The 24,478-nt window shown below is 35.5% G+C and overlaps 1 protein-coding gene across 5 annotated transcripts in view; it reads left to right on the forward strand.

Moving 5' to 3' along the window:
• UNC5D (unc-5 netrin receptor D) overlaps positions 1-24,478 on the forward strand; it is an 831,324-nt gene that overhangs the window by 358,065 nt on the left and 448,781 nt on the right. The window contains exon 1 of one of the 5 annotated variants that reach the window (XM_056813500.1): positions 11,898-12,102. The exons of the other annotated variants lie outside the window; for them this stretch is intronic. The gene's annotated coding sequence lies outside the window, so the exon portion shown is untranslated. Of the gene's footprint in view, positions 1-11,897; positions 12,103-24,478 lie in introns of those variants that run through there. 5 annotated transcript variants of the gene reach the window in all.

Consider the following 24,478-nt stretch of genomic DNA (forward strand, 5'->3'; position numbering starts at 1 on the left):
GGAGAACTCCCTTCTCAAAAGCGGGGTTTAGGGGAGATGGCAGACCCTCCACTACTCGAGATCCAAAAGTCTCCTCTTGATCCATTCACTCACACTCAGCTTGTGGAACAGATAATTTTAATGTTAACTCAATCAGGTAATACAAATGGAATAACAGGCAGGGAAGAATGGGAAAGGAAAGTGGGAAAAGGGGGTCCTTGTCTCTATCTAAACCATTTTCCTCCCTCCTCAAGTTTGGAGGGAACTCAGCCCTTGGCAGACTGAGCCCCCTGAGAGAAAGTCAGATGACTTTCCCTCACCCCTGGGCAATAGGAACTGAAGTAAAGTCTGCTCAGGTTTTTCTTCAGAAATTCCCTTCAATTGGGAAGTGTTGGGGGGAAAGATTTCCAGTCACCAACAGGAAAACTGGGTAACCCTCAGAAGAAAGTTTTTATCCACCTTCTCTCTTTGATATCTCAAGATGGAGAGACCCTCACTGCTCTCCAGCCAGATTCTTCTCTCCTCAGGATTCCCACTCCTGGGGCCCCTCCCCTATCAAGGTGATCAATTTCACATACTATCAGTCTGGCACTTTTCTTTAGTGCCAGCCTCTATTACACCCTTCAATAATTTTCCTGATCCTACTAATAGTTAAAATAGGGCAAACTGTGTTCATTTCCCATTTAGTCAAGAAACAATCAGTCTATAAACATTTTCTAGAGGTCTATATTATACTAGGCACTATGCTAAGCTCTAAGGAGACAAGTGTTTAGGTATAGAGATCTACACACATATGTACTTATGAACATACAAATATGTACATATTCATACAATAAAAGACATTTTTCAAAGTAGGTTGGATTCTCTCTGAGAAAAGTCCTTTTTTCCTCCTGCTATTATATCTATCCAGATGAGGAAAATGCTATCATCATAATCACTAATATTTATATATTACTTTAAGGTTTGCCAAGTGCTTTATTATTTGGATCTCATTTTATCTTCACAACAAAACTGAGAGGTTACTGCTATTATGATTTCCATTCTACAGCTGAAGAATATGAGGCAGATAGCAGTAAAATGACTTGCCCAGGAACACACAGCTAATAAATATCTCAGGGTGGAATTGAACTTAGATTTTCATGACTCCTGTCTGAGAGCTTCAACCACCTCACCACCTATCTCCTCATAGCAGTGTGGTAGAGTTTTTTCATTCTTTTTAACTGGGTGCTGGATTTGACCGATGTATCTGATTAGGAATACAATCTTTGAAAAAACACTGAAGCTGTCATGGCCTCAAATTCTTCTCCTGTCAAATAAAACACCAGGAATGTGTGACTTGTAAGGTCTCTTCTCATTTTATCTACTATGAACTTGTATCACTATCATGCCATGGTCATTAAAATTTGTCAAACCTATAAACCATGATTTTTGTTTTTAGTAGCTTTACAGATTATTGGAACTGGAAAGGGTCATAGAGATCATTCAATACAATTGCTTCGTTTTCTAGGTGAGGAAACTGAGGACTGATGAAGGCAAAATTTTGTTTTTTCAATGTAAAAGATTAGAAGAAGCTAGGTGGCACATTGAATAGAGTTCTAGGCTTGGAGACAGGAATACCTGAGTTTAAATCTACCCTGAAACACTTACTAGTAGGGTGACCCTGGGCAAGCCTAACTTAACCTCTGTCTGTCTCAGTGTCCTCAGCTGTAAAATGGAAAGCCTAATAGCACCCACTTTCCAAGGTTGTTGTGAGGAGCAAATGAAATCACATTGTAAAGTTCTTAGCACTTTGCCGGGCATAAAGGAGGCAATTAATTATTGCATGTTTCTTCCTTTCTACCAAATTCTTTAGTTAGTTGTTAGAAGAAATGGGATATGAGTCCCATTGTCGCAAGTCTCATGGCTCCTATTCTAGTGATTTGGCAACTACATTTAGTTGTATTTCTTCTTTACCAGCAGTCCCTTCCCCCTTCCTCCTATTTGAGCAGGAAACAAATATTTGGGCTACTTCTTTATGAGATTACTGGCATTTAGTAGGAAATAAAACAAGCAAACAAAACATAAAGCATGTAAAATGATGCTGTTCCTACTAATAGTCTTTAATTCTAACTGTGCCATCCTGTCAGCACCAGTCTGGCCAAACAGCTTCAATGAAAATGTTTAAATGAATCTAAATAACTTATTGATCATCATGGAAACTGACAGAACTGCAGGCTACCAGGCTGCCATTAATAATCCTTGGCATTTCTTGCATTTGTCATCATTGCAGGCTTATTTGCTATGAGATTATTAAGTAAAGTAGACTCTTAGTATTGGTGTGAAAATAATGACATTACCTTGACTTCATCATAGCCCCTCCTCTTTTCCTCAATTTAGAGATCTTTTGCCTATCTTATTGTGTCCAAAGGAAAGAATACTAGGTTTCAAATCAGTTATCATGAGTTCAAATTGTATCCTTTACAATTTCTAGCGGGGTAATTGTGAGCAACTGGCTTAGCCTCTCTAAGCCTCAATTTCTTCATCTGTAAAATGGGAATATATTGCTAGTATCATCTCACTCAAAGGATTGTGATGGAGAAAGTACTCTGTAAGTTTTCAAGTGCTATAGATATATAATTTATTCTTTGTCCTCACATATTCCTCTGAGCTATGGAGGGCAAGGTATTAACATGTGGATTTCACAGATGAGAAATTTGTGCCCTAGACAAGTCCATTGATTTCTCAAGAGACTCCCATGAACAGTTCCCAGGACTAAAATCAGCCTTTCATTAATTAAGTCTGATGATCTGACTTGTCAATTTGATTGGCCTAATTTTATATCAAAGATGATCTTTTATTTGTCTAATTTTTTTTTAAAGTATGAGTCTCTCATGAAATTAGTTTGACTCTTCTAGTTCTGAAAAAAGGGTCCTTTATGCTTAAAATTGTTGTTATGACCATAACTGTTTTAACCTTGTATTATTTTTAGAGATGAAAGAAATGTTAGAGTTCATCAAGTCCAATTCTCTTATTACAGTTAAGAAAACTAATTCCCAGGGAAGTTCACTGATTTTGAATTGTTCAGGGTCATTCAAAATAATCTATATAGCTGGGTGCAAAATGAATAGAGCACCAGGCTTAGGATAGGGATGCAAATCTGGCCTCAGATATTTCCTAACCATGTGACCTTGAGCAAGTCTGAGGTATGGACTAGCCCTTGCCTTTCTGTCTTGGAATTATTACTAGGAAAGAAGTTAAGTGTTTAACAAAACAAATAAGTATTCTGTAGGGGAGCTAGATTCATAAATTCCAAGTTAGAAAGGACCTTGGAATCTATATAATCAAAATCCATCATTTTATGAATGTGAAAATTGAGTCCCAAGTCACAGTTACTAAGTAGCAGAAGAATTCAAACCCAGGCCTTCTGACTTCAATGTTAGGGCTCTTTCCATTTTATGATGCCACCTCTGACCCACTAATAGTGGCTCTGTTGCTTTGGACTTTGAACACCTTGTTTTGGAAATAGTTCTGGGATGCAGGACCTGTGAAAGAAGATTGCCACACATGCTTTCATCTATTTTAGGTTCTTCCACTTCAAGTTCATTTGAAGTTTTAGTATTTGACGAGAGGCTGAGAGAAATCCTTACATTTTCAAAACTGTGTTCTTGATTTACTTACTTGGGCTCAATAGCCTCTTGCAGGAGGATGTTAAAATTATAGCACTGCTTTCTTTTCACAGCAAGTTTGGCCTTAAAGAGTTTCTGGATGGATCTAGGGGGATAAGGAAGGCCAGGAGGTTTGTCAAATTCTCTCACAATGGTATTGAAACAAGATGCCTCAGAGTACAGCCCAAGGCATGGAAAGGAATGACCGAAAATTGGGGCTGGAAACTTGACAGCTGCAGTTGTTTCCAGTTGATAGCTAGGAGCTTGTTTTTAATCACAAGAGAAAGGGAGCCTGAAGGATCTGGACTTGCCTAAGGTGCTGTCACCCTTGCCTTAGAGAAGAATCACTGGAAGAAGTCAGGGACCGTAGAGATAAGGAGCCAATGTAAAAGAACCACCACCCCCCTTTACTGGAATTTTGAAGGGCTGTAAACATTTCCCTTTGGCTGGTGACATCTTTTTAACTCAAAAGGAAAGAAAATGGGACTTGATCCATGGCTTGATTTTAAATTCTCTCTGCCACAGCTAGGGCACATGTACTCCAAGTTATTTGCTTCAATGGCAAACAATGGGGGGATCTTACCTCTTCAAGATCACTTAAGTACTGTGGACCCTTCGGTACACTCAAACTCACTGCTCATTCTAGGTCCTACTTTGCCTGCTGATCAAGATAATCAAAGGAAAAAAAAAACCTGTTGTCTCTCTCGCAAAAGGTAAAAGCTAACAGAATTTTGGAAAGGTGTGGCAAGGAAAATAATGGAGATTCTGGGTGTTCTAAAACCATGCCATTTGAAAATGAGTTTAAAAATTTGGGTATCAATGGAGAAAACTAGAAAAACTTAGTGAAACTCATGCCAGGTAAAGTGAACCAAAGCAGTAGAACAATTTATAAACTAACAATAGCAGTGTAAAAACAGTCACTGCTGTGAAAATTTAATTCTGATCAGCCCATGACCAACTATAATTCTAGAGAATCATTGAGGAATCATGCTACTCATTTTCTGACAGAAGCAAAGGACTAAACTTACAGAATGTGAAATGTTTTTGGATAGGGTCAATATGGGAATCCATTTATCTTGATGATTCATGCTTAGTACAAGGGTTTTCTCTTTATTACCACAATAGTATTTGGGATGAGAATGTGTGAAAGAGAGAAAAACAATATTGGTTAATTGGGGAAAATTTGTTAAAAAAAGAAATAAAGATAGATTATGAGGGAATAATTATATTTAAGTATTTTAAAGGCTACTCATTTCAAGAGACATTAGACAAGACATTACCAGGCCTCAGAGAGCCGACCTAGAACCAAAAAGTAATAGCAAAAGAGCAGGTGGCTCAGTGTTAAGGGAAAACTTGAATGAAATTAGGGATTCTAAGAAGCATATTTGAATAGAGTGAACAATGCAACAGAATTTTCTCCTATTTTGAGGGTAGGGACTGAATTTCGTGTTTTTGTTTTCATTGTTTTTAAATCTTCTTTTGCCCAAATATACATATTCTTTTTAAACTGAATTGAATTGAACTTTAAACTTGGGGAATAACTTTGGTAATGGCATAGAGGATGGAAATTGAGTACCAAGTTTGGGAATATCGGGGCAGTTTTCTTAGATAATTTCCTATAGAATGATGTCCAGGCTTTTTTTTTTGTCATGATCTTCTGGCAGTCCAATAATTCTTAAATTGTTTCTCCTGGATCTCTTTTCTAGACCTGTAATTTTGTCAATCAAGTGTTTCATATTTTCCTCAATTTTTTCATTCTTTTTCTTTTATTTTATAGTCTCTTGCTGCCTTGTGAAGTTATTTGCTTCTAGTTGTTGGATTCTAATTTTTAAAGACTGAATTTCATCCCTGGCATTTTGCTCATCCTTCTCCTTCTGGTCTGATTTTCTTCATAGGTCATCTTTCACCTTTGCCTTATTTTCAAGTGACTCAATTCTAGCTTTCAAGATACTATTTTCTTGTTTTAGTTTATGTGTCTCTGTTTCTAGATTACTTTTTTTGCTTCTTAAGTTCTTTTCAAAACATTGGCCTGATTAGGAAACTGGTTGTTTAGGCAAGACATGATGGTAGCTATAAAAATGGAGAGAAGGGAATTAACGTTGTGGAAGGAGAAATGGTAAAATTTAGTGACTGCTTGACAATGGGGAAAAAAGGGAGAAGGATATTCATTTTTCTTTGAAATGAGGAAGCATCAGCTAAACTGTCTTCCATCTTTCTGACAGGTTCATTTTACTGATTCTGTCCTAAATCAGATATATTCTTGCTTGGGGATAACTTCCAAATTTCATGTACCATATCGTCCCCAGAGCTCAGGCCAAGTTGAGAGGATGAACAAAGAACTTAAAACTATGATTGAAAAATTATGCACTGAGACACATTTAAAATGGCCTGAAATTCTCCCTCTGGCCCTATTTTATCTTAGAAGTAGGACTAGAGGAGACCTACACATCTCACCATTTGAGATGCTTTTTGGACATCCACTTATACAGGCTAAGCCTTTCTCCCCCGCATATACATCACCATTAGGGGGAGATACAACTATTCAACTATTGTTTCCTATATACAGGAATTACAGCACAATCTATGTGAACTCCATGAATCAGGAGCATGGTCAGCAAACTGTAAATGCTAAAACTGTAAGGATAATTTTAGTTTTTTGACTTAAATTCTAAAAAAAGTGGTTGCCATGGGAAATTCCCACATATGAAAATTCCCAAGTCAGCTGGGGATTTATGGAGATTTTAATTAATAAAGAAAGAAGTAATTTAAGGGAAGGAGATAAAGAGAGAGAGAATTAATTTAAACTGCTCTGACTCAGGTTGAGCCAAGCCAGCAGAAAAAGGCATAGGCCATTTAGGCCTGAGCCTAAGGGGGAGGGAGTCAGTCTTATTACTTACCACAAGACCATCTCCAAACAAGCTCCAGTCCTCCACTGAATCTCCTGAATTCCAATTCAGAATCTCTCTCCACTCTGAACTGAATTGCTCTCCAAACTGAATTCCAATGTCTCCTGACTTTTTATCCTCTCCTTTTAAAGAAATTTCTCTTATGTCACCTCCCCTAATTTTTCACATCTACTAATAACAGTAGATGCTTTTACCCAGAGCTGCCCATTCTTAGTTTTCACCTTCTTTGGTTTTCACCTTCTCTGGTTAGATGAAATCTTCTAAGTACTTCACACCTCTTTGTTAAACTTTCCTTTTGTAAGTTACTTGACCTTTTTGTGACTAATTTAGCCTTTACAGGTACTTAAAACCTTTTTGTATTAGATCTAAAAATAGAACTAACTTAAGGTTCTAGCTTTACTATAAGGTATGAGTTGGAGACTTTCATTGTTCAATCAGTAGTTTACAACTTTATCTTCCCCTAAGGCACTGTCTGAGTAGGGTGGAGTAATTTTAAAAGTTCCCAATACATTCTTAATTCTTGTTAGACCAAGTATCTCCATTGTTACAATAAGGGAATAGCTAGACCAAATCTTCTAAAATACAGTCTGAGTAGTTTCACAGAGGTAACTAGTAGATAGAAGAATATCTGGACCATACAACAGCTTATTTGTCTTTTGGCAACATTATCCTCATTATCACGTTTATATAGTGCTTAGGCACTGTGCTAAGCACTTTATAATAAATTGTTTTTCTCTATTTTCCTTCTCTTAATTAACTCCATTCCCTTTCCCATTTTCCATTTAGATTGTGAACTTATCAAAATAACAGTAACAAACAAAAACTGTTTTTAGAGCAACCCAGGTTTAACTCAGCTCAGAGCACCAGTATTGGGTCCCTTCTGGTGCCCTCTCCTTAATTGTGGTAATTGATAGAGTTTGCTAATTGGTCTGACCTGATGATTAATGTTCTAGTTAGTGTAGCATTCCTTTTGGAGAAAGATAAGTTCCACACATACCATAAGCCAAATCTACTTTTGATCAGGGCAGATCTGGCTTATACATATTATCACTGACTTGCCTGGCTACAAGTTCCCATATCAGCAAATTAGTTTAGGTCCAGTGTCTCCTAAGTAGTTACATGAAGTCAATAATTGCATTTGGGACAGAACTTTGTAGTCGTTTTGTGAAGAATTGAACATTGACCATGCTGCTAGATTAGTTCTCCCCCATGGAAATGCAGCTCTTTGATACACCCATAACAATACTACTAAAAGGGCCGTTATTTCTCCCCCTACCAATGATTCTTGTGACTAAGTTCAGTTGTTGGGGAGACTTTGCTCTCTGGGTCAGAAACTTTCAAATAAATACTTCAGAGAAAGTAAATTATGTTCCCAACCCGATTAGCCACAGGAAGCATTTTCTATGGAGACCATTTATTTAAGCTTCTCTTTTAAGGTTTGGTTTTAATGTTGCAAAGCTGCTCAGAGCTGTAGTTCCTAGGGAGAGAGGAAGGGGAGGGTAAGAAGGATGGGAGCTGTGCAAGATGTTTATAATCAGCATGTAAAATGCCTGTCTTAATTCCCAAGCAGTGCATTAATAATATGTAACAGTTAATACCCTATATTGCTTCTCAGCTATTGCTCATTAGTTGGAGCATTACAGGATGTTCAGAAACATTGGTGAATCACATAGAATCAAACATCTCATTTTCTCATTTCCCCCCATCTTTTCATTAATGCCTATGCCAGGAATGCAAAACATCTGATAGTCTAATTGGATTTTGTGAGAGAGAAAATATCAAATTGGAAAGAAGTAAACATCATCTTGCATCACTTGGCTCAAGACAGCATTTTTAAAAAGAACCAGCCCCCTCTATCACCCTCCTTTTTAATAATTATCATCATTTGTGAAAGGCACTGAGCAATGTATTGTGTCAGTATTACTTACTTTTGCAGAGACAGGTGCTTAACTTAGTTACTGAACAAATTAAGGTCTTGAGTTGCCATGTGTAATACTGTAGATTCTCTTGCTTGAAATTCAGAATCAGCCCACAGAGCTGGGCCATACTGAACTTCTGGTCTTCTGATAAATAGATAGATAGATAGATAGATAGATGGATAGATGGATAGATGGATAGATGGATAGATGGATAGATGGATAGATGGATAGATGGATAGATGGATAGATGGATAGATGGATAGATGGATAGATGGATAGATAGGTAGATAGGTAGTATCTGTCTGTCTGTCTGTCTGTCTATCTATTTGAGAACATGGATTGCAAATGAGACCATTTTCCACTGATCTATAGGATCTTCAAGGACCAGAAATGATTCTTGTGTTTGCTATCCCTTTCAATCTCAAACACAAAGACTTAGAAGTAATAACAGGACTGAGACACAAGACACAGTTTCTAGTTCTGTTTAGTGATAGAAACTCACATTTGATAAACAATATTGCTTAATACAATAGTGGCAAGCTCAAATGGAAATGGCAGAGCCACCAAACTGTACCAAGAATATCTGAGGGCTTCATGTTGACTTAGAAAAGCACATAGTAACATGATCTGCTTTCTGTTATATTTTTATTTATTAAATTTCAGAAAGGCAAGAAAACACTTGGTGTCTACTCATATCACAATCTCATGAATATCTAAGTTTTACATAAATATATACAATATTATAAAAATAGATTGGGCAGGAGCCAGGTAGGAGAAATAAGAAAGAATCCATGTATAAAATGGTGCTTGAGATAAAGGTTCAAGACATTCTAAGAGGTAGAATTGAGGATGGTGTATTAAGAAAAAAGGAAAGCTAGTGCAAATGTATATTTCAAGAATGAAGATAGTAAGAAGGACAGTTAAAGTTGTTCAAAGAGTGTAAAAGTGAATTAATTAATAAGTCTATTTTCACATTAGCCTGAGCTCTTTGAGAACAAGGACTATTTTGGAGAGAGTTGTATTTATTTTTTGTTTGTTTTTTCTATATCCCTAGCTCCTGTCAAGTTTACTTAATTATGTGACCATGGGCAAGTACCTTAATTTTTCAGTTCCCCAGACAACTGTTATTTTTTTAAAACCCATACTTTCTGTCTTGGTATCAATTCTAAGACAGAAAAGCAGCAAGAGTTAGGGATCACATAGCTAGAATGTATCTGAGATCATATTTGAATTCAGATCTTCCTTACTCCAGGCCTGGCACTCTATCCTGTGTGTTACCTGGCTGACCCTCCGTAGACAACTCTTAAGAATACAAGTCAAAGAATAGCCCTGATATATTGTAGTAGAGCTAGTTTCCTCAATGGAAATTTCTTTACCAAGAAATCACTGGATCAAGACCAAACTCACATTTATGTAGCATTTTTAAGTTATATTAATCACTTTCATTTCAATAAGTCTTTCAACTAGACAGTACATATATGATTCCCATTTTATAGATAAGGGACCTGAGTATCAGGGAAGTGAAGTGACATGCCTGTGATTATTCCTATATAGCTAAGTGACAAAGTGAACAGAACACAGGATTTGAATTCAGAAAGATATGATTTCTAATCCTGCTTCAGGCATTCGTGGGCTCTGTGATCTTGAAAATTACATAACTTCTCTATGCCTTAATTTCAGCAAAATCATTAGATCAGTATAATGAGATAATAATAGTACCTATATCACCTCGTTGTTGTGAGAATCCAGTGAGATATGCTGCTTTGTAAACTTTAAATTTCTATGTTCTATATAAATGCTAGCTTTTATAATGCTCTTATTGTTATCAGAGCCATGATCTAAATTCACTCATTCCAACTCCATGTCTAAGATTCTTTTTACTACATTGTCTCTTCTAGACAAAATGTGGAATCTGTCTAGGCTGTAAGTCTCTCAACTATATTTGGAATATACTTGAATTCAAATCTTGTCTGCAATGCTTCCTACCTATGTGACCGTAAATAACTAATATTCTTCATCTATAAAATAAGGTATTTGGAACTATTCTGCAAGTATCCCAAAGAGTTTTTTTTTTTAAAGGGAAAAGAACCTACTTGTCCGAAAGAAGCTCCTTATGTGTTAGCAAAGAACTGGACATTGAGAGATTATCCTTCAATTAGGGAATCACTAAACAAGTTGTGGAATATGATTTTAATGGAGTACTATTTTTCTGTAAGAAATGATGAGCACATCCTAGTGCAAATATTAATAATATGCAAATGGGTCTTGATCAATAACACATGTTAAACCCAATGGAATTGTGCATCAGCTATGGGAGGTTGTTGGAGGGAGGGTAGGGAAAGAGCATGAATCTTCTAACCATGAAATATATTCTATATTAACTAATTAAATAAAATTTGTAAAAAAGAAATGATGAGGAAAAATACAAATAATATGGAAGTAGGTCTTGATCAATAATACATGTAAAGCCCATTGGATTTGTGCATCAGCTACAGGAGGTTATTGGGGGAAGGGGAGGAAAAGAACATGAATCTTGTAACCATGGAAAAAGATTGTAAATAAACTAATTAAAAGTAATTTTCAAAAAAAAAAGAAAGAAATGATGAGTAGGAAATTTCAGAAAAACCTAAATGTTTTACATGGACTGATGCAAAGTGAAGTGAATAGAACCAAAATGCTATACACAATGGTAGTACTATGTGTGATGAATAACTGTGAATGATGTAGTTATTCTCAGCAAGGCAGTGTTCCAAAATGATACCAGAGATTCAATCTGCTTTTAGAAAATGAGTGAAAGTTGGAAGGAAGGAGATGATATGGAACTCTAAATTTTTAAAAGTTCATTATTTTGTGTATATTTGGGAAAAATAAAATATTATTTTAAAAATGAATGGGTTGGGGGGCACCTGGGTAACTCAGTGGACTGAGAGTCAGGCCTAGAGGCAGGAGGTCCTAGGTTCAAATCTGGCCTCAGACACTTCCCAGCTGTGTGACCCTGGGCAAGTCACTTGACCCCTATTGCCTAGCCCTTACCACTCTTCTGCCTTGGAGCCAATACACAGTATTGATTCCAAGACAGATGGTAAGGGTTTAAAAAAAAAATGAATGGGTTGGACTGACTAACCTCTTAACTCCCTTTCAGCTATACACTTGTAATGCTATGATAGAATAGTTTAACTTTTGTTATCCTTTTCAACATTAATATATCTCTCACTATATGCTTCTTTATTGAATGAATTAAATTTCCATAATTGTCTCTTCTACAGGGAATTTTTTTATATTTGATCAACAAACATTTATTAAATGCACATTATGTGCCAAGAACTAAGCTAAGTGCTGAGAGTACAAAGAAAAAAAAATACCCCCCCTCCAGGAATTCACAGTCTAATGTGAGGTCAACATAAACATGATTATCTGTAAACAAGGTATATACAGGATATACTGGAGCTAATAAACAGAGGGAAGTCACCAGAATTATTGTATATCAGGAAAGACTTCTAATAGAGGATGGAATTTTAGCTGCGATTCAAAGCCAGGAGAGAATCCTAGACATAGGGGACAGTTAATGAAAAAAACTGAGTTGAAGTATGGAGTATTTTGTGTGAGGAACAGGAAAGAAGTCAATATTACTGGATTACAGAATACATGGCGTAGGTAAGTGAACAAGATTGGAAAAGCAGAGAGGAATCAAGTCGTAAAGGGCTTTGATGTAGAGGATTATATATTGCATCCTAGAGATAAGGGGGACCCACTGGAGTTTATTAAATAGATGGTGTCTGGATGATATGGTGTGTTTGGCAGCTGAGCAGAAGAAGGACTGGAATGGGTGGCAGGGAGACAAGCAAGAGGTCAGATGAGGATCTGTCCCATGGTGGTAACAGTGGCAGAGGTGAGAAGGAGACTCATATGAAAGATATTAAGAAGGGAAAATCACCAGGACTGGAAAAGAGTTTGCTTATGTTCAAAATAAGGGATGGCTCTCATGTCCACTCGATGCTTAATGCTATATGATATCTGTTCTGATGCCTTGCATACAACATTATGCAAATTGGAGAGAATAGACATTCAATTACTCTGTTTATTTTTTATTCAGAAAGCTAATTTTCTCACCGTTAGCTTTCTTTTCTCTCCCCACGCTTTGATGTGCTCAATACCCATTTGAAGATCCTTCAAAAGAGGCCATGTGAATGTAGACGGATGTGGCAATAATGGCATTTTCTAAGAAGATACGTTTCATTTAGGGCCATTAGCTTGTGATAAGGCATTAACCTGGACGTATCCATGGCAAATGCAGAGAGAATTTCCCTTTTCACTCAGTGGATAAGAGACTGTGATTTGGTATATTCAAATGAATTTTACAATAAGAATCTTCTATTAACAGACCATGTGCCAAGCAAAGGGAGACAAATGAAAAATCCCTTTCTTTAAGCAACTTATATTCTATTAACAGGATTTATTTTTGCATAGATAAATACAAGTTAAACTGAGGAGGAAAAGAAAACAAAACAAGTAGGAGGTTAAAGGGAGGCTTTACACAGAAGACAGACTGTGAATTTGACCTTTTGGGCAGAAAAGGACTCTTAGTGACTGAGATGAGAAAGGGAGACATTTCAGACATGGCGAGGCAGCCAGTGTGAAGGCTCACAAACGGGAGAGGGCAGAGTGAAGTCAGGCAGATTACAAGAATGTAAATGATGTAAAATAAAGCTAGAAAGTAAGTTAGAATGAAATTATGGAGACCTTTAAGAGCCTAAACATTTCCTTTTGTCATTGTTTTTCTTTTTTTCCCCCCAAACATAGCAGTGGACTCCTATGGATACTTTTGCAGGAGGAGAATTGGTAGAACTTTCACCACTATTCATATTTGTGCTGTTGTTTTGATGTTTAAAAATCTTTTGACAATGTCATTTCCAGATATATCCCTATCCAGAAAGCAATCCCTTGTAACAAGGAATAAAAAAGAAAAAAAAAGCTTTTGCACAAAACTAATTTACACAGCTGTATTTGACAGTATATGCAGTGTTCACCTAATACCTGCTACCTCCTATCTTTTCAAAGAAGAGAAGATTTTTTTTTTCATCTTTTCTCTAGGGCAAAGTTTGGTCATTATCTGCAGTGCTTGTTTTCTTTCCCTTTCCCCCACCCCCATTATATGGTAATAATAGTAAACTGCATATTATTTTACTTCTCTTTGTAGCATATGGCTTTCATGTATCTCTGTATCCTTTTCATCATTTCTCACAGCATCAAAGTATTCTATTATATGCATCATTCATATCCACAATTTGTTTAGTCTTTCCCCAAAGGACAGCCAACTACATTGTTTGCAGTGTCTTGCTACTAAAAAAGTGCTACCATATATTGGACCTTCTGTTTGATTTTTGACATCCTTTGGGCATATTCTTAGAAGTAAGATCCCAGTGTTGAAGAGTAGAGACATTTTATTTGCTTCATTAACATGATACCAAACTGCTTTCCAGAATGGTTAGAGCAATTTAAAGTTCTACTGACAGTGTATTAGTGTTCCTCTAGCATTGGCTAAGGACAGATGACCAAATTATTTCCTGAATTGCTTTTTATAAAAATTATTTATTTTGAAGTCTTTAGGCTCCTTATAGATTTTCCCCATCCTACATTGAGATTTATCAAGTATTTACTCATTTTTTTAAAGTCTGAGAATTGAGTGGGGTAGCTTTTTATAATGTGTTGGATTTTCTTCAAAGGTATTTATCTCAAAGATGTGCATGTGGCTTAAAATAGAAATTCTTCTAAGGCAAGGCAGTTGCACAGATTTTATTTGCCAATTTTTGCTTTTATTTTCTATAACCCCCTAAAGGCCCATTGTCCTGTGGCATATTGGAAAAGACCATCAACCTAGGAATCAAGAATTTTTATTCTCAGCCCAGTCATGAACTACTTCTATGACTGAAAAAGCCATGAACTCTCTTTGCCACCTTGAAGAGCCAATTATGTAGTACAGTTGTTATAACTCGGTGCCTGAAATGAAGAAGAGTATAATTCCATTCTTAGACACTTACTAATTGTGTGACCCTGGGCAAGTCACTTACCCTCTAGCTGCCTCACTTTCTTTAACTATAAAATGAGGATAATTATAGCAACTACTTCCCGTTGTTATGAAGATAAGATATTTGTAAACTGAACAGCATCTGGCACATAGTAAGGACTTAATAAATGCTTTATTTTTCATTCTTGCTATTTAGGTTTTTTACCTGAGAAATAGGTGTTATCCTAGATCATCTTCAAGAAAATTTCTACTTCCATTTTAGTTTTAAAATTATTTTATTTTCCGTGTATGAATATATTTGCTTGGAATACATGAAATATATATACATGTAGATTAGGAACATTGTCTAGTGGACATGAGTCAAAAAAGACTAAGATCTAAGTCTTAGCTCTTATTACCTGAGCAACTATGTGGCCTCTGCCAACTCATCTGTTTTTGTTTGTTTGTTTTTTAGAGATTGCATGTTGATATAATTTTAATAGTCATTTTCTGAAAATTCAAGATTCATATTCTCTCTCTCTCTATCTCCATCCTGTCCTTTCCCCCTCCCCAAGATGGCAGGTTTTATGATATAGGTGGTACAATGTATTATCACATGATATATATTTCCATGTTTCTAATGTTGTGAAACAAGAAATATATCATTTACACTAGGGAAAATTCATGGAAGAAATAAAGTAAAGAAGGATACACTTCAATCTTCATAGAGACTCTGTCATAGTGGTGAATAGATTTTCCATCATGACTCTCTGGGAATTGTCTTGAATCCTTTCACTGATAACATTTTTAAGTCTTTCACAATTAAGTCATTGATTGTCCTACATTATTGCCATTATGCAAGTGACTTATATCCTCAGCTGTAAAGAGTAATACCCCTTCTGGCCTTCCTTACATTGTCGTAGTGGTTAAATGAGAAAATATTATCTAAAGCCCTTAAATATTGGATATTAAATGGTCATGATAATTAGTATCTGTAATGAAAGCAGTGTGGATTCTTTTCTTGTATAGATTCTAGTATTGCTCTCTCCCCTTCCTCTACTTCCTACTCCTTAAGCCATGTCTTTTAAAAATTATCAGGAGTAAATCCATCTAGTAGAAGGATTATAATTTTAGACATAAATTATCAATAGCAATGCTGTTAATAAGGGAATGATTGCAAAGATAAGTATCATGCTTGCTTTTAAACTTTTAAACCCTAAAATGTGTGCCAATATAACTAAAATCATAGACAAAATATTGTTATAGTTGATGGTGATAACGAGTTGTACCTGGAGTCAAGAAGAACTTTGTTTAAATCCTACCTCTAATATGTAATTAGCTGCATGAACCCAATAAGCCTTTTAGGTTTAATATGCCTTATGAAATGCTCTAGGACTTACCTAAGAAATTATATATGGTTCAAGATAAATTCTCCAGCCGAGGATTTCCCCAAGCTTAATTTCCATTCCTTGGAATATAAATGTGAAGTGACTAAACACAGTATTACATAAATCCCAAGAGTCAAGAGACAGGCATTGAACCCACAAGTCTATCTATTACCAGACTGGGAATTCTGTCTCTAATATTACCAAACAATGGTTATCTAATCTTTGGGAGAACACCATATTACCCAAATTGGCTTTTTTCCTCTTGGGATTTCTCTAATTGTAAGGGAATGTTTGTACTCTATTTTACATTCCCATGAGGCACCCAGCCCTGAATAGTCTCTCATTCTGGTCTACATTTCTAAATATGAAGTCAGTGGAACTAGTGCCTCTTAAAATATGAACAAATTAAAATTTATTTTTGTTTTAGAGTAAAATTCTTACTCAAAAGTTCCAGTTTTCTTTCTCTTTTTTAAAACTCAGTTTTAAATAAATATGTGAATGATTCTTGCAGCTAACCTGCAGTCCACTTAATATTTAATATTTGAATATTTTATAAATATATATAACTAAAATATAGATTTAAAATACATAAGAGATTGCAACAGCATGGTGCATTCATCTCAGCTGGCAAAGAAAAGGCTACCAGTGTTTTATGAGCATATTAATCCTCTTTGGTAGAGATAAATGCATTAGTCTCCTACAACCAATTATGTTTTATAGGAAGCTGCCCCTCTTCATTTCTGCAGTATCTCAGTTTAACATGGCACTAGAGGAAAAGAGAACATTAAAACCATATCCTACCTAAACCATACTAACTCTGTTTATATATTCTAAATCTTGAGGTCCTAAAAGGTGGTGGTTATGGTGAGGAATACAGAAGAAAGAGAGGTTTCATCACTATTAGAAATAAAATTCCTCTTAATGTAAATAATGGAGAGACACAAAGAGCCATCGATTTCTAATCAGAAAACTTTGATTTATTTGCTGATATTGCTTGCTTTGATTTGATTTATCTTGGATAAATCACTTGCATGACTTCTATGGACCTCATTTTCCTCATGTACAAAAGAAATTTGGATTAGATAGTCTCTGTGACTCTTTCCAGTTTTAACATTTATAGATACTAGCCCAGTGCCTGAAATGTAATAGACACTAAAAAAAGTTTGTTTATTAATGCTGTGTACTATACAGATAAGAATTCCAGTGTCTCATCTTAGAATGCTTAATATTTTATGGTCATACTTTGGTAAGTGACATGACTTGGGAGTGAGCCAGAGCCAAATTTAAAAATATAGCATCATGAAACCATAACCCACCCCCAGGGAATTTGGTTCAAGAATAAAATTGTCCTCTTCCCCACTTTATCCTACAAAGAATTATTTTTATACATAGGCTCATAGCTATAGAAATCATAGGACCTTAGAAATCATTGAATATAACAATCTCAAGTCAAAATGAAAAAAAATAAGTAACATTTCATTCTTTTAAATGTATAGAAAATTAATATATGTAGTATTCTGTTAGTTGTGAATCTGAACTTCTAAACCTATTCCTCGAGTACTAGAATATGTTAAAGTCACTAAAAAGTCTTTGTCAGTTTCCTAATTGTATGTATTTTATGGGGTTTTTAAAATATTTACCTACAATAACCAGTTCTAAGATAGAAGAGCTGTAGGGAGTAGGTAATAGGAGTGAAGTGACTTGCCAGGATCACCCAACTGGGAAGTGTCTGAAGCCATATTTGAACTCAGGTCCTCCCAGCTCCAGTTCTAGTACTCTATCCACTCAGCCACCCAGTTACCTTCATATTTATGTTAAGTGGTACAATGGATGTAATATTCAATTTAACCAACATTTGTATGTTTACTAGGGACAAAGTTCTCTGCTTGTACTCAGGGTCCATGCTCATCAAAAGATCATGTTTTAGAGCCCAAAGAAACATAATGTAATAAATCTACATCTTGGAATCCCTAAGATAGCAATTAACTTCTCCAACCCACTTATTTTATAGAAGAGTAAACGGAGTCCAAAAGAAATTAACTGTCTAAGGTCACAAAAGTAGTCACAAGTTAGGAAAGAAGGAAGGAAGAAAGGAAGGATGAAAGAAAGGAAGGAATATTTAGTAAGTATCTCCTATGTACCAGACATTATGCTAAAGATTTTACAAATATTATCTCACTTGAACTTCATAACAACTCTTGCTATTATTTTCCTTATTTACATTTGAGGAAACTGAATCAGAATGAGGTTAAGTAACTGGCCTGGGGTTGTACCATTAGTTAGAATCTGAAACCGAATTTGAAGTCAGATGTCCCTGATTCCAGATGTAGCACCCTATCTTTGCCACTTGCAAGTTGTGCCCCGAGACAAAAATTGACAAATGTAGCACTCTTAGCACCTTTACAAATATATATAAATATATACATATTTATATATATTTATCTCAACCCTTCAGATATTTGAAGATAGTACTGACCTGGGTTATTCAACTGTTAACAGATAGTGGTTTGTTTAGCTGTAGCAAGTGAAGTACATTAGAGGAGGGAAAAGATATTTATCAAGGATATAGTCATGATTCATCTAAGAAGCACTCTTCAGTGCTGGTGTTAGTCATTCTATTTGCCTGTAGTCAAAGACCTAAAGGAGGAGGTCCAAACACTTGTGGCCTTAGTGTTTTGAACTCATGGTACCAGAAAATTATATCAGTGGCTAAAATCTTAGTGCCATGATCCAGTTGCAGAGCATTTGTAAGAAAAAAAAAAGCAGCTTAATGTACATGAATATTTGAATTTAGGACTTTATTCTCACCACAGATAGTAAGTAGCAGAAAAGTATCTTCTTCTAAATTCTGTCCTATTATAACATGAAACCAATGGCAGTATAGTAGCTAATAAGGTTCATCCAAAGAGTAATTACTGTTAAGTGAAACAAGCTTAACAGAGAAATGCAATATCTATATTATGATTTAGTTTAAAATGACAAATAGAAATGAGAGATTCAAGTGAATTCATTTAAAGTCTATGTGACTCAGTTTACTTCTTTTTACCATCTATTGGATGAATATAATTATTAGATTTAAATGATCATTCAAAATATGGCTTGCTCTGATGATTCTTGAATCTTTAAAATTCATTGACTTGTTTGGAGGATGATAAAAATTTACTTAAAATTTTATGTGATTGCAAGAAATGTAGAGAAGCTAAGGATTTGGAAGAGACACTTCTGTGTCAGAAATAAATGGCTGTCAGTTTGAAGGACAGGGAAGCAGAGAAGATCCAGAAAATATCCCAGTATGGTTTAAAATATTTTCCAACTATCAATAAATTGGGTTAGCATCAAAATTCTTCTTTCTGCCTCCAGTCTCTGTCCCTATCAAATTTATATTATAAATGTATATGTCAGACCATGTCACTTCACTGTTCATGAAATTTCAACTGTCACATCAAAAAAATATTCATTAAGTATCTACTAAGGGTCAAATACTAGGTTAATATTTAACATACAAAGAAAAACAAACAATCAAAAAAGCAAAACAGCACCTGTTCTGAAAGAGCTCACAGCTCAATTGGGAAGAAAATATGCAAATAGGTATATACAAACAAGATATATAAGACTAAAATAGAAGGAACTAACATTAAGGGGGAGTCAGAAAAAAATATATCTTGCAGAAGGTGGCATTTTAGCTGGAACCTGAAGAAAGATGGGGAAGGCAGGAGACAGCAATATGAAAGAAGAGAAGTCTAAGCAATGGCAGATAGTGGGAGAAAATTCAGTCATGTTCAAAGAATAGCAAATAAACCAGCATCACTGAACCATTGAGCACTGGAGAGAAATAAGTATAAGGAGACTGAAAATGTCAGAAGAACCTAGGTTCTGAAAGATTCAAAAGCCAAAGCAACAATTTTACAAAGTATAAAAATAACTATTAGTTATGGATGGATCAAATGAGGTTTTTCTGAAGATAGAGGCAATATGGTGGTATTTGTAAGCAGTAGTAATGATCTGCTATGCAAGAGAGATTATAGCCTGGTAAGAGAGTGGGAATGATAGAAAGAGGAGTCACCTGGAGAAGGTGAGATGGAATGGAAAAAGGTTTGCCTTGGTAAGGAATAGCAATACATATACATCTGAAACAGTGGTGGAGGGGTCAAGTGATTAGTGGCAGAAGGCATCTGAGTGATGTAAGATGGAGATGACAGTAAGGGAGGGAGCTCTCAGCCAATAGACTCAATTTTTTCCTAGGGAATTATTAGGCAGGATTCTCTACTGAGTGAATGGAGGGGAAGAGGAGCCATGGGTGGTTTGAGATTCTCTATTGTCTCTAAGTTCCTAATGTCTCTATTCAAATCGCGGTCTCAGACACTTAGTAGCTCTGTGACCCTGGGCAAATCATATAAAACTGTTTGCTTCAGTTTCCTTATCTGTCAAATGAACTGAATAAGGAAATGGCTAAATACTCCATTATCTTTGCCAAGAAAACCCCAAATGGGATCATGAAGAGTCAGGCATGACTGAAATGACTAAATAAAATCTCTAAGATAAAAACTCTGGCATTCAAAGGCTTTAACAAAGCCCCTATATATGGATCTAGATTGATGACACATTACTCTCCCACCTACCTTACTTGCTCCTTTCTAGCCAAATCCATTTCTTTGCTGTTTCTCATATCCAACATATTTCCCTCCTCTGAGACTTTGAACAATATATTCTTTGTCTAAGATGATCCCCCTCCCCACTTTTGCCTCCTAAAATTCCTACCTCCAAGGAACAATTTAGTTCTACCTCCAGAAGAAGTCTTTCATAATTAACTCTAATAATTAATTTTCACCCTACAATTATTCTATATTTACTTTGTGTATATTTTATATTCATGTATCTGAATATATACATGCACACACACACACACACACACATATATATAAAAATATATATATATAATGCTACTCTCCCCTGCCACTATAATGTAATTTCTTTGAAGATGAGAATTGTTTTCTTTCTTTGTATTTTATATCTAACAGTATCTAGCACACAATCAGAAATATAATTTAAAAAACCCTTTACTTTATTTCTTAGAATCAATACTAATTATTGGTTTCAAGGCAGAAGAGCTAGGCAATGGGGGTCAAGTCACTTGCCCAGAGTGACAGAGCTAGGAAGTATCTGAGGCCAGTTTGAACTCAGGACTTCTCGTCTCCCATTCTAGCTCTCTATCCAATGAGCCACCTAGCTGCCCCCAGCAACAACAATTCTCATTCAAGTGAACACTCATTTCTTAATTACCTCCTATGTGCCAGCCAATGTGCTAAGTGATCTGGATACAGAGAATGGAAATAACAAAACAATCTCTGTTTTCAAAGTGATACAATCTAATGGGAGAGAAAACATGAAATAAATATATATATATGTTAGATATATATAACATATATATGTATAAATTAGAGCTAATCATAGGAAGAAGGCAATATCATTAAGGAGGATCACAAGAAGATTGTTGAATGGAATTGAAGATCAGGTAATCTCAAGTAAAATCCAAGAAGGAATGAGGTTTAATGATAACTCCCTTCTATTCCTCATTCATTTTTTGGAAGCTGACAAGACTGTTTGCTTTATTGATCCTCCTCCCACCCCTAGCCTGTTCAGCAGATCTCTTTGCTTAGTGCTTTCTTTCATATTAATCCCTATTGATTGCATATGACATAGGCAAGGATATGTATGAGTGGTGACAGAACCTATGTCAATCCACTCTTTGTTCTACGTAGTCTAAGAAGTCTTCACATAGGAGGTAGTGGCTAAAATTTGATGCTAACATTAGCCTTTGAGTGGGCAGTTCTGTGGCTGATTAAAAGATTATTAATTGGTGAAAAGGGAGATGGCAAGTATATATCAACACATTTCACTTGCTCAGAATGAAATCCATTCCTGTAACAATCAGTTTAGATGAATTACAATTAAAAAAACCCAATGAAATATATTTCTACATTCTGAACCTATATAACAGGTAGTCTAGATACTCTAGTTTATGACATTAAGCAGTTTAACAGTCAGGTATAACTCTTCACGATCCCATTTGGGCTTTTCTTGGCAAAGATACTGAAGTGGTTTGCCATTTCCTTCTCCAACTCATTTAACAGATAAATAACTGAGGTAAATAGGGTTAACTGACATATCCAGGGTCATACAGTTAGTAAGTGTTTGAGGTCATATTTGAACTCAGAAAGATGCGTCTTCCTGACCCCAGGCACAGCATTCTATCCACTGCACCACTTAGCTGCTCTAATAGATTCCTTTTTACTGAGAATAACATGGACATTATTTCCAACAACTGGCTCCTTCCAATCTACTAAGTGTCTTTTGCTCTATCAGAATAACATAATTTGAGATGCCAAATCCCTATGCAGAAATAACCAAGCTGTGCCATAACTGACAAATGATCACCCATTTCATTGGGGAGTGTATCATCTAGCATGTTAAATTGTGATCTCCTAATTCCCAAATGAATATGCAATTTCATCATTTTTGAAGTTTTGTCTGACACATCAGATTGCATTGCTGTTTGACTATTCTCCATTTTCACCACAGGAGAATCCCCCCAATATCCTGGAATTTTTCCTCAATTTTTCCTCACTTTGTTCAGATATCGGTAGGACCTTTCTATCTGTAATCTCTTATCACATGACCAGACCATTTCCTCTTCTAAAATTCCTTAAAGCTTCTCCTGGCTCTTCTTTCATCTCTCATATGTGTTTGTATTATGTTGGCCTACTTGCATCCAATATGTATTTCTCCATTGCCCTCTGTTGGATAATTTATCTTAATTTTTTAAATTAAAAATATTTACATATTGATACAAATGTTAATAATTTCATAATTTCTTATTGTACAATAGTGTTCCATTGTAAATACATATAACAACTTGTTCAGCTATTACCCAAATAATAGAAATCCCTTCAGTCCTTTATTACAACAAAAAGAGAGCTTCTATAAATATTTTTGTACAAGTAGGTCCTTTTCCCTTATCTTTGATGTCTTTGGGGCATAGAATTCATACCACCTATTAGTGGTATGAATTAATCTTTATTTTTTAGGATGCCATTGAGTTCTATGGCTTGTCATTAAAAGCAATAGTGAAAGAATTGAGTGATTAAATAAGATGGACCTTTTCTTCCATAAAAAGCTAAGGGTCATTAAAAGAGCCCTGCACTTTTCAGAAGCCAGTCTAGATAGACAATTATCCTACATATATTTGAGTCTCAAATGTTTATTTAGTCAATTAACATGCATTATTAAGTGAATACATTGTTCGAGGGGCTATTTTCAAAGGGAAAAAAAGATATTTCCTATTTTATAGGGAGAAAAAAAGAGATAAATTATTCCTTGCCCTCAAGGAACCTAAGTTCTATTGAGGGAAACAACGTACCTGTTGACTATTTTAGTGAGTTATTTGGCACATGTAAGAAGAGCAATTTGGACTTTTGCTAAAGTGCCTGAGGGCCTTATGCTTAGATATTTATAGTAAAGCACCAGAGTTTCTACAGTGGGAAAGATCACAGAAGAATTGTACTGATATCTAGTACTTCTATGAGTATGATTTCCTTTGTGAAAGCAGCTAGTCAAGGAAGGAATATTGGGGAGATCTAAGGTCTTTTAATTGCTTCTTGAATTGTCCCCTTTAACACTACTAAACAAATAGAGATTGGCCCAACAACAAAACAGATTGCACTATTCATGAAGATTTCCCAGAAAGAAGAAACTTGGCATTGTTTCTCCTCCCACTTTCTTCTCTAAAAGTAAATTTCTGGTAGTGAAATGCAATGTGGCAGAGGACCAATCTTGCAAGATGGGCAGGTATATCAAGGCAGGGAACAGCTCCTCCTGGAATGCCACTTTAGCACTAATACTCTAATTATACTATAATGCCACTGAGTTTTACCTTAGGAGAGAAGGGACATTTTGAAAACTAAAGCTACAGACTCATACCTTTTTCCTCTAGATGTAGATGGAAGTACCTCTATAACCCTGGCTACTTTTGCAAATAAATAATTACTCTTATATGTGTGAAATTATTGTTTGGGATAGAATTTGTTCAAAACATTTAAAATTATAACTTTAGTTATTAAGAATGTTTGATTTCCTAAGCTATCTGTGGCATGGAACTAGATGGTCTCTGAGGTCTCTTTTTCCACTTTGGAGTTTTTGTTTTAAATTACTTCAATAAAGGATAGTCTTTCTAAAATTAGAGGAAAATATTTAAATGTATATGTACCTTGATGCAATAACCCACTCACATAAATTCACACCCAATACACCAGAATGATAATTGCACCATGCTTTCAGAGATAGGTAAAGGAAAATCGTGTTTATGTAATACAATCCTCTCACTTTACAGATGAGATAATTGAGACTCAGAAAGAAAAGGTTTATTGAAGAACAGAGAGTTTATGAATTACCTAAGTGGATTCAAATTCTGGTCTTCTGAATTCACACCCATTTTTCTTCCATCATACAGATTTTGCCAGAGGGGATTTGATAACAAGGACTGAAAATACTGAGAAGTTAAAAATGCAGGAAACAGGAAAATAATATTAAGCTTAAATAAGGGGAACAAAGAGGGAGATCAAGGCTGCCTGAAAACATTATA

The sequence above is a fragment of the Monodelphis domestica genome, chromosome 1 (assembly GCF_027887165.1).
Source record: "Monodelphis domestica isolate mMonDom1 chromosome 1, mMonDom1.pri, whole genome shotgun sequence".
In the NCBI taxonomy this organism is placed as follows: domain Eukaryota; kingdom Metazoa; phylum Chordata; class Mammalia; order Didelphimorphia; family Didelphidae; genus Monodelphis; species Monodelphis domestica.